This window comes from Eriocheir sinensis, unplaced genomic scaffold (assembly GCF_024679095.1).
Source record: "Eriocheir sinensis breed Jianghai 21 unplaced genomic scaffold, ASM2467909v1 Scaffold159, whole genome shotgun sequence".
Lineage (NCBI taxonomy): Eukaryota > Metazoa > Arthropoda > Malacostraca > Decapoda > Varunidae > Eriocheir > Eriocheir sinensis.
In genome coordinates this window covers 81,815-91,931 of record NW_026110950.1, presented here as the reverse complement: position 1 = coordinate 91,931, position 10,117 = coordinate 81,815, and positions in this window count along the sequence as shown.

Sequence of the window (10,117 nt, the reverse complement as noted above, 5' to 3'; positions counted from 1 at the left end):
AATTGATGCCCGTGCCAATATCTCTGGCTGAAACTAACCACTCTCTGCGTAGTGGCGACAAATCTGTACTGGCCGATGTCCTGACGTCTGGTATCATATGTCCAGCAGAGATAGCCGTTGAGGGTAATTCCAGTTTGATCATTGATGGACAGGCACTAGTTGTTGCACTCGGAAAACCCCAGGGAGCTGTAACCTTCGGAGATCTGGCGGACACCTTCGTGAAATCGGTACTGCAATCAGCTGCACACTTCCAGCGGGTCGATGTAACATTTGACCGATTCGACAGCACATCGATCAAGGATCAAACGCGCCAAAAGCGTTCAAAGGAAACTCGACCTATTCGACGAGTGATTGAGGACAGATCCGTACCCCTACCAGCCAACTGGTCAAATTTTCTGGCGCTTCCTGAAAATAAGAGCGACCTGGCAAACTTCTTATCACACGAACTGGCAAGGAGTGCTCCACACAACAAAACTGTTATTGTGGCTGGTGGATTACACAAAGACGACGAGGTATTGTCATCTCGGCCATCGATTGATGTTACACCACTACAAGCACACCATGAAGAGGCAGACACCCGGATCGTCCTGCACTGTGTCAACAATGATGCTGAAACAATCGTTGTTTCTGCTCGGGACACAGATATTCTTGTACTCCTCATTGCACATTACCACCAAATGTCTTGCACACAACTCTGGATGAAAGCTGGAACCGCCAAAAAACGCAAATACATACCTGTCCATACCATCTGCGAGAACTTACCTTTCGGTGAGGATGGTCTTGAATCAATGGTTGCCTTTCATTCATTGACTGGCTGTGACAGTGTTTCATACATTGCTGGGCATAGCAAGAAGACTTCGTGGAAAGTATTCCTAACGGACCACCACCTTCTTCTCGATCTTGGTCGGGATCCTCTTACTGACAGCACCATCCGAAAAACGGAGAAGTTCATGTGCAAAATATATGGTCAGCCAGATCTGGATACCTGTGATGAAGTACGTGCCAAGCTATTCTGCAAGTGCAAGACGCCGGAGACACTGCCACCAACTTCTGATTCTCTCAAGTTCCATATAAAGAGAGCACATTATCAGGCTTTGGTATGGCGTCGAGCAAGCAGCAAAGATCCTGAGCTACCGTCACCGGATGGTCGTGGATGGTCACTTCAAGGTGGAAAGCTCGTACCACAGCTTACATCTCTCCCGTCCGTCCCAGATAGTTGTGCTGAACTGGTGTCGTGTGGTTGTGTGAAAAACTGTGGAACTCAACGATGCAGTTGCAGAAAAAGTAGCTTGATGTGCACTGGTGCTTGCAAATGCAGTAACAGTGATTTGTGTAGAAACCATTAATGATTTGACCAGTCCATTTTTAAGTTTTTTGGTTTTTGATGTAAAAAGAATCGATCGACCAATAAAACATAATGTCATCGGTGATTATTGTATCTATCATCCAATTTCATATAAGTACAGTTCGTCATAAGACCACAAGCATTTCCAAGATACGTCTATAATAAATTCCAGCAAAAATGACAAGTGTGGTGAACCCAATGATGTGTTCATCGGATTCCTCGACCATCAAAACATGGGTATAGACACCAAAATCATGTTCCTATTTAGCTTAGAACCAGATATATGCAGCACAACATTTTGGAGGCGGCCATTTTGGATTTTTTGACAACCGCAGTAAGATAAACGTATTCTAGCAGAACAGAAAAGTCTGACGAACCTAATTGTGTGTTCATCGCATTCCTCGACCATCAAAACATGGGTATAGACACCAAAATCATGTTCCTATGTAGCTTAGAACCCGAGATATTAGCGGCACAGCATTTATATGGCGGCCATTTTGAATTTCTCATTTTTGATCATGAAGGAGGCATTTGCCAGCTTGGCAAACACCATATTCGGATTCAGCATACCCATGTTATGGTAAAACCGGTGTTTGTTTGCTTTTCCCCAGAAATGCCTACAGGACTTTTGTAAGAAGTATATCTCAGGAATTGGCCTAGTCTATTACGTATGGTGTGAATCAGCCTTCGCCGACCCGAAATGGCCCACAAACTACTTTAGGCAATTCTTTTTTTATTTTTTTGTCTTCTTTTCCTTCTCTTTTCCACCTTCTGTTTTTTTCTTTATTATTTCACTTTACTCCTTCCTTTAAACAACTTCTCTTATCTAAACTTTCATCAATCCATTTACTTTTTTTTACTTTTTCTCAGTTTTTTACAACTTTTTCTTCATCGTTTAACTTTCTCTTTTAGTCCATTTTTTTCACTTTACTGTTTCTACAACCTCACTTTTCTTCTTTCAATCAACTTATCTAACGTTTCCTTAACCCATTTACTTTTTGTCCTAATTTTGTTTTTTTCATAATTTCTCTACTATGTATTTTTCCTTCTTTGTCCTACCTGACTGTGCTCATCTTGAACAGCTTCGCTTCTCTTTCTTCGGATACTTCATCAAATGTTTCCTCATCGCATTACTTGTTTCCCTGCTGGGTTTTTTTCCTCTTTATTATGTAACCAGTTTTTTCTACAACGAGACAATTCGTTCAATAACATTTTTCTCCTAACTGTTCTCTCTATTTTTAGTCCCTCTTTTCCCTCATCTTCATTTAACGTTTGTCTGATGGTTAAACCTCCTAACTTTTCCCCTCAACTCTTTCATTAGAGTTTCTAACATATAATTTGGTCGTCGTCATTACATATTAACCTTCCCGCGCCTTCCTTACCATAATCATTTTAATTCACTCCTTCGTATCGAGCATCATAAATTACGGATTAAAGATATGGGGAAATAGTGCAGCATGCCATATCCAGCAGGTGCAAAAAACACTAAATTTTGCAGCCAAAGTTGCGCTTGGTGCAATAAATTTGTCCATGCAACACCATATATAGGGAAGCTAAAGTGGCTGAAGATATGTGATGTGTACAGTCGCGCTACGAAATGTTGACAGTTTTCATAATCTTTCGGACACGGCTGGCGACATTTGGCAACTACCCTCGAAACATTCGCTACCGACTTTTATAAAACTACTTAATTTTAAAGTCTAGTTTTGCACACCTAATAAATATCAGTGATTCTATTAAATGCAATGAAAATTAACAGCGTACTCTATGTGAATGTGGCGAAGAAACGTATTGGAATGGAATGCTATGTAACCGCATTCATTTGCAGAATCGCCGGGGCGGAGTAGAGGTCACTTCACTATTTATACCTACAAGTTATAAATAATATTATTTTGATCACATGTATATAACTAACTCGACAGTGGTGAATGGAAGAAAGTGATAGGCTAGCAGTGACCAGGCATCGTCTCTACCCATACAATAGGCTATTATTTTTATTATCGCGTCGTCTGTCGTGTGTTTCGACAGTTTCGTGCAGCTTTGAATTATATGTCTGGACACTTGTCGATACTTCTCTTTGGATTTTACCGTTAATTAAAAATATTGACACGATTTTTTTTTTTTAGAATCTCGCTGATTTGACACACAAGATTTATATAGTCATGCATGAATGTCGTTCCCGATGACGTCATCACCAAATGCGAATTTACTATGTAGTATTTATTTCGCATTTTATCATATGAAGTGCAGCTAGTTATTTTTTCCTATTATTCTATAATGTAGGGTTTATCACTACATTGAAAGAAAACAATATATTTGTGCAGTTTGATATATATATATATATATATATATATCTATATATATATATATATATATATATATATATATATATATATATATATATATATATATATATATATATATATATATATATATATATATATATATATATATATAGAGAGAGTGTTAAATTAGAACTCATTTGACTCTTAATGTCTTGAGCGAAAACTGTATCAAAATGTTTCGGCAGAGCTGCTTAATATATCGTTCTAAGGTAAAAACTTCAACTCTATTGAATTTATTTCCTTTCTGAGTATCATATTTTGTGTATGTTTAACAAAATCACTCCTAAACATCCCTTCCCTTTGAATAATATTATGTATTATTTGAACGAAAGTCATTGCAAACTGTGACAACACTTCGTAGCGCGACTGTACAAGTACGAGTCGGAAGTTACTGTACTTAATGTAATGAGTAAAAGATTGCCGGGTTGGTTGTTCTCGCTCCCTAAGGTGAGTGAGACTCACGATGTCACACAGGACATCAACACCAACTACTTGTTCCCAAAACTAGAACTTGTATAGGAGACAGGTCTCTACTGGTAGCTGGACCTAAACAGCCTACCTGATCACGTGAAGGACACCAAATATGTCTATTTTCTAAAGAGAGTTGAAAAAAATATCTTTTTAATTTTTTACGAACAGACTTTCTCCAAGTCGTGACTACACTCATGTATATGATATTTTAATTTTATTATACATTTTATGACAACATTCCTGTATATGGCTATTATATTATCTTACGACAACGTGTACGCACATTGCTATTGTATTAGTATTATATAATTTTATTCTTGTTTACGGAAAACCTTATGTCTTATATTTTCAAGATCTAGGTTTTATATTGCATCGTTTACTATTATCTTATGTCCTATTTTATCTGTATATCTTAACTTGATATAAAGTCCTAGTATAGAAACCCCAGTATGTTTTTTTCGGTCTGTACTAGGACGTTTTCGTCACAATGTATGCCAGTAATAGCCAGGGCCGTAGCAAGAAGTAGTGAGCCCCCCCAAAAAAAGAAGAGCTTCTGTGGGGCCCCATACAGACAACCGAGTTTTACATTTTTTCAGTAATAGTAAGGAGTACAGCTATTAAAAACAATGAATGATGATGTTATATATTTAAGTGGTGCTGAGCCGGGCACAACATGGGGGCACGACTGATAAGCAGGCCTATCAGAGTACAAAAATAATGTTTCTCTTAACAGATTATGATAATTTAAATGCAAAACGATCATTAAAAGTTTTTTTCGAGCTCTGTGGTTTGCAAACTTATTAACCAAAGCATCAAAATCACGAGATCTAGCAACATCATGTTCAATGAAGATGATTCCTAGAGCAGAGAGCCTCTCATCTGACATTGTTGACCGCAAAATATATTTTTTTTATTATATTCATTCACTAAAGCTTCTCTCTGCAGTTGCATCAGTAACTGGAGTTGTTAACATAGCTCTCAACACAATTCCAGTGTTTGGGTATACTTCCCGAAGATTATTATTACAAATATTTGTTAAGAAATCTTTAGCAGTAGCAAGCGTTTTTTCTCTACTGACAACAGCAATGAAATGTCTCAACTCCATTTCCAGTTCAGGTGCATCAATGTCTCCCATTATTTCCTCATGGTTCTTGTATCGAGTGTGAAGCTTGTTTTCGTCAATACACTACTTGAATTTTTTTTTTTTTTTTTTTTACGTCGCTGCCTGTTGCGCCGGTAGGCATCTTCCTGGTGGGGCCTGATGGTCGGCCCAAGGCTTCTTCCAGGTGGGGCCTGATGGTCGGCCCAGCCCGTTCTGGCGCAGGCGAGTGTTTATAGTGGTGCTTCGTATTGTACAAAAAGCCAAACAGGTTATGCCACTCCATAAGCTGACTAACTCCCGAGGTGACGGATGATGTAACCTGATCTACTACAACAAAGAAGAACTGACATTTTTTTTGTTAACCCTCAGATAAGATACTTTCATTGCGACACACAGTCAAACATGCTTTTTTTTCTTCGTGTACGCGTCTGCGGAAATACTTTTGCTACATCCACCTGCTCAGCTATTTCCGATGCATTAAGAACAGCTGTATTATACCCTGTATTGCAATACTGTTCAAAGAATGTCATAGTAGTAGTCACCTCTGCCTGCAACACACCAATTGTTATGCCTGATGACTGAATAAGCTTGCTGGTCTTATTGATATGAAATAAAATGTCGTACCATATGCAAACTGCTAATAGAAATGGCCATTAGCTCAATATGTCCAAGAGTGCACCTGCTCCTGTGGTCACGCCATCTTTTTTCTCTAGAGCATATTCTCTCAGCACTGGTAAGGCATTGTTAATTTCCTTCATATGATATCGGAGTGGTTTAACAGCTTCAATTCGTGACTCCCACCTGTTATCTGATGGACCTTTAACTGTAATAGGCAAACATTCTTCAAGAATAGCCCATCGAGATGAAGATGAGCTAAATATCACAAACATTCTGTTGCAAAGGTAACGGTCCCCCTCTCGGCCTTCGGGAATAATTGATGTGAGAGTCGAACGCGCCTGAAAACACCCACGTTAGAGCACTGGGGTCCGTGTGCAGGAGCCACCAACTACACGGCCAAGTTTCTCTCACCCAAACAACTTGGGAACCCATGAACCTCACTCCTGTGGACGGCGCGTGGAACGGTTTCAAGAACAAACTCCGCGGGGTCGCGAGACCAACTGCTCCCATGAAGACTAGGAGAACAAATAATGACACAAGCCTACCATGGATGACTACCCAAGTTCGACAGACGATTAATTTAAAGAAGAGAAAATACAACTTGCAAAAGGAAAACAGCACTGACGAGGCTCGCGAACAGTACCATCAAAGCCTCAGAGCTTGCAGAACTCTTATTCTCCAGCGTAAACGCGACTATGAAAAGCAGATTGCGCGCGAAGCCAGGTCCAACCCGAAAAAGTTCTTCACGTATATAAGAACCAAAAAGAAGACAAAAAGCAATATCGGTCCCCTAATGGATGAAAGTGACGGGCTAACACAGGACAGCAGACAAATGGTCGAAATCCTAAACAGAAACTTCGCGTCTGTGTTCACGGTCGAGAACACCCAGTCCGTACCCGAGATCCCTAATCCACCGATGGGAATCACTCCCCTAGAAATTGGCACATTCGACGAACGGGATGTGAAAAAGTACCTAGACAAACTCGAGTCAAACAAGTCCATCGGACCCGACGACTTGTCGCCCAGGCTGCTCAAGGAACTCAAGCAGCAAATCCTCAAGCCACTCACCGCCATCTACAATCTGTCACAACAACAAAACAAAGTCCCGAAAGACTGGAAACAAGCGAACGTAACACCCATCTTCAAAAAGGAAGACAAAAGCGTGGCCCTAAACTACAGACCAATAAGCTTGACCTACGTGGCGGGAAAAATCCTCGAGATCATCAGAGACAAACTCGTTAGGTTCCTTGAAGACAGCAACATCATTTCCGATGCTCAGCACGGTTTCAGGAATAAGCGCTCATGCTTAACCAATTTACTGGGCTTCTTCCAAGGTATCTATGAAAACTGGGATAATCATATCCCCAGTGATGTTATATATCTAGATTTTCAGAAAGCCTTTGACAAAGTGCCACATGAAAGACTCCTCAAGAAACTTAAGTCTACGGGATTAGGCGACAATCTGACAGCGTGGATCAAAGACTGGCTCTCTGGAAGAAAACAACGAGTTGTTCTCAACGGACAGGCCTCCGAGTGGCTCCCGGTCACAAGTGGAGTGCCACAGGGGTCAGTGCTGGGACCCATACTCTTCATCATATATATCAACGACCTAGAACTAGGATTAAAATCCAATCTTTCAAAATTTGCCGACGACACAAAGGTGGGTGGGAAGGCCCTCACGACAACAGACTGCGAAATTATCCAGAGAGACCTGGACCAGATCACTCGTTGGTCAGAAAAATGGCAGATGTCCTTCAACACTACCAAATGTAAAGTAATGCATATCGGATCCAGAAACAGCAATCACACATACCACATGGGTGGCGAACCACTACATATTGTGCAAGAGGAAAGAGACCTCGGGGTCACCATCAGCAGTGACTTGAAACAAACAAAACACTGCAAGTCCGCCTGTAAGAAAGCCAATACAATGCTTGGGTTCATAGCGAGGAACTTCGAATACAAGTCGCCGGGAGCTATGTTATCCTTGTATAGCTCGCTGGTAAGGCCCCACTTGGAATACGCCGTGCAATTCTGGTCTCCATATTATACTAGGAAAGACATTGAATTACTTGAGAGAGTACAGCGCCGCGCCACGAAGATGATACCATCACTGAGGACGAAGCTCTATGAAGAGCGACTCGAACCACTCAACCTCTTCACGTTGGAAAAGAGATGACTGCGGGGAGACATGATACAAGTCTTTAAATACCTGAACAAGCTCAGCAACGTTGATCACTCCAAGCTCTTCACGCTACAAACTAACCTGAGAACAAGAAACAACGGAAAAACAATTCAAGCAAAGCGATGCAATACCGACATCGGCAAGAGTTATTTATCGAATAGAGTGGTTCGCCACTGGAACAGCCTCTCTGCAGAAGTAGTTAGCGCAGATAGCATCAACTCACTCAAGAATCGCATTGATCGCCACTTTGCTTCATCGGGAGTGAACTGAACGTATGCAAGAGTAGGTACACAAGTGCCTTAGAGTAGGTACACAAGTGCTTTAATCCTTCCCTGTAAGCCACTCCTATGGCAAAAGGATTGATGAAATCACTGAAAGCAGGCAGCCTAGTAAAGAGCCAACAGGCTTTCTGCTGCCTGCTACTCCATGTTTACATGTATCCCCGGTGGCACCTGGCAGACCTGTGTGTCGCTGCGCCGCGGTTGATCTTAATTATCGAAACCAATAACTCGCGTCTCCCTCATTGTTCTTTTTTTTTATTTCTAAGCAGGTGCGTGTGGCCGACAGGCGGGCACGCGTGACACACACACACACACACACACACGGCCCGGTAGCTCAGTGGATAGATAGTCGGTCTCACAACCAGAAGGACCGGGGTTCGATTCCACAGCCGGGTGGAGATAAATTGGGTTTATCTTCTTTCACGTGTAGCCCCTGTTCACCTAGCTGTGAGTAGGTACGCGACGTCAGGCAAGGAGTTGTGACCTCGTTGTCGCGGTGTGTTGTGTGTGAGTGGTCTCAGCCCTACCCAAAGATCGGTATTACGAGCTCTGTGCTCCTCCGTCGGGAAACGGCTGGCTGTCTCGAGAGACCCGCAGCAGACCAAGAGGTGAATTATACACACACACACACACACACACACACACACCTCCACCACATTCCAAAGTCTGTCCTTCAATACTGTCATTTTCTATGGGAATTCTGCGTGCTAGAAGGGCGTGTGTGGAGCATCTCAAGGTCGCGGGGCGGGGAGGGATGCATGTGTGCCTCTGAGCGGGCGCGGTGTGTGTGTATTTGTGTCCAGCCAGCCCGTCACTGAGGAATGCGAGGAATGCGGCGCGGGTGGACTTTAAACCGGGGTAAGCGAGGGTCCGTGGGAACGCTTTTGAATGACGCGGCGCCGGCTATTTATAGATTTGAGGCCATTACTCGCGTGCTCTCAGGAGGGCTGCTGCCCCTGATGGTCCATGAGCCTGTTTGAAAAGCCTCTCGTTGACGTTGCTGGGATTGTCGTGGACTGTTTCGTTATTTCGGCGTTCCTTCTCCTCCTCCTTTTCCTTCTCATTTTCTATTTATCATTCATCACTGTCTTCCTTATTCTGTCCTCCTCCTCCTCTTCCTTCTCCTCCTCCTCCTCCTTTTCCTTCCCTTCCTCCGTCCACCTTCTCATCTATCTTTCTACTTCTTTTTCATATTGTCCATTTGAGGTTGTACCTCTTGGCTTCTAGATGGAGTTTCTGAGGGTTTTTCTTATACTCAAGGAATAATTGTTGGTCTCTCAGGAGGGGCGTCTGATACTCTTCTAGAGTTGGTGGAGAACACCTGGTGACTGGTGCCACTGGCCAGGCCTCACAAGGGTCACAGAGTTGTGTTAAACGTTTCGGAAAGTGGGAACGAATTACTGGTTCATCTCCTTCGAGGACAATAGCTGAAAAGCGCCGGGTTGGGAAAGTCTCTCTCGTGACCGAGGCTCAGGACAAGCGATTGGTCTTTGAGGCGTTTTCAAGACCCTTTGGGAGCGAACTCCCAGTGTTGGAGGCATCTAACACAGCAGTATCCAATTTCCATACACAATTTTTTTCCAAATCAATTTATGGTCACACTTTAAGTTATTTCGAAAGCGCTTTTTAATATTTGCCCAAATTGGTAACTCACTTAAATTTCTAACAATGCCTCCGAGCCTCCGTAGGTGTGACGTATGTCCCGGACACAAGGCAGAGGTCGGCTCGCCCAAGGCCAAGAGAATATAAGGTCTCTTCAACCTCGTACCA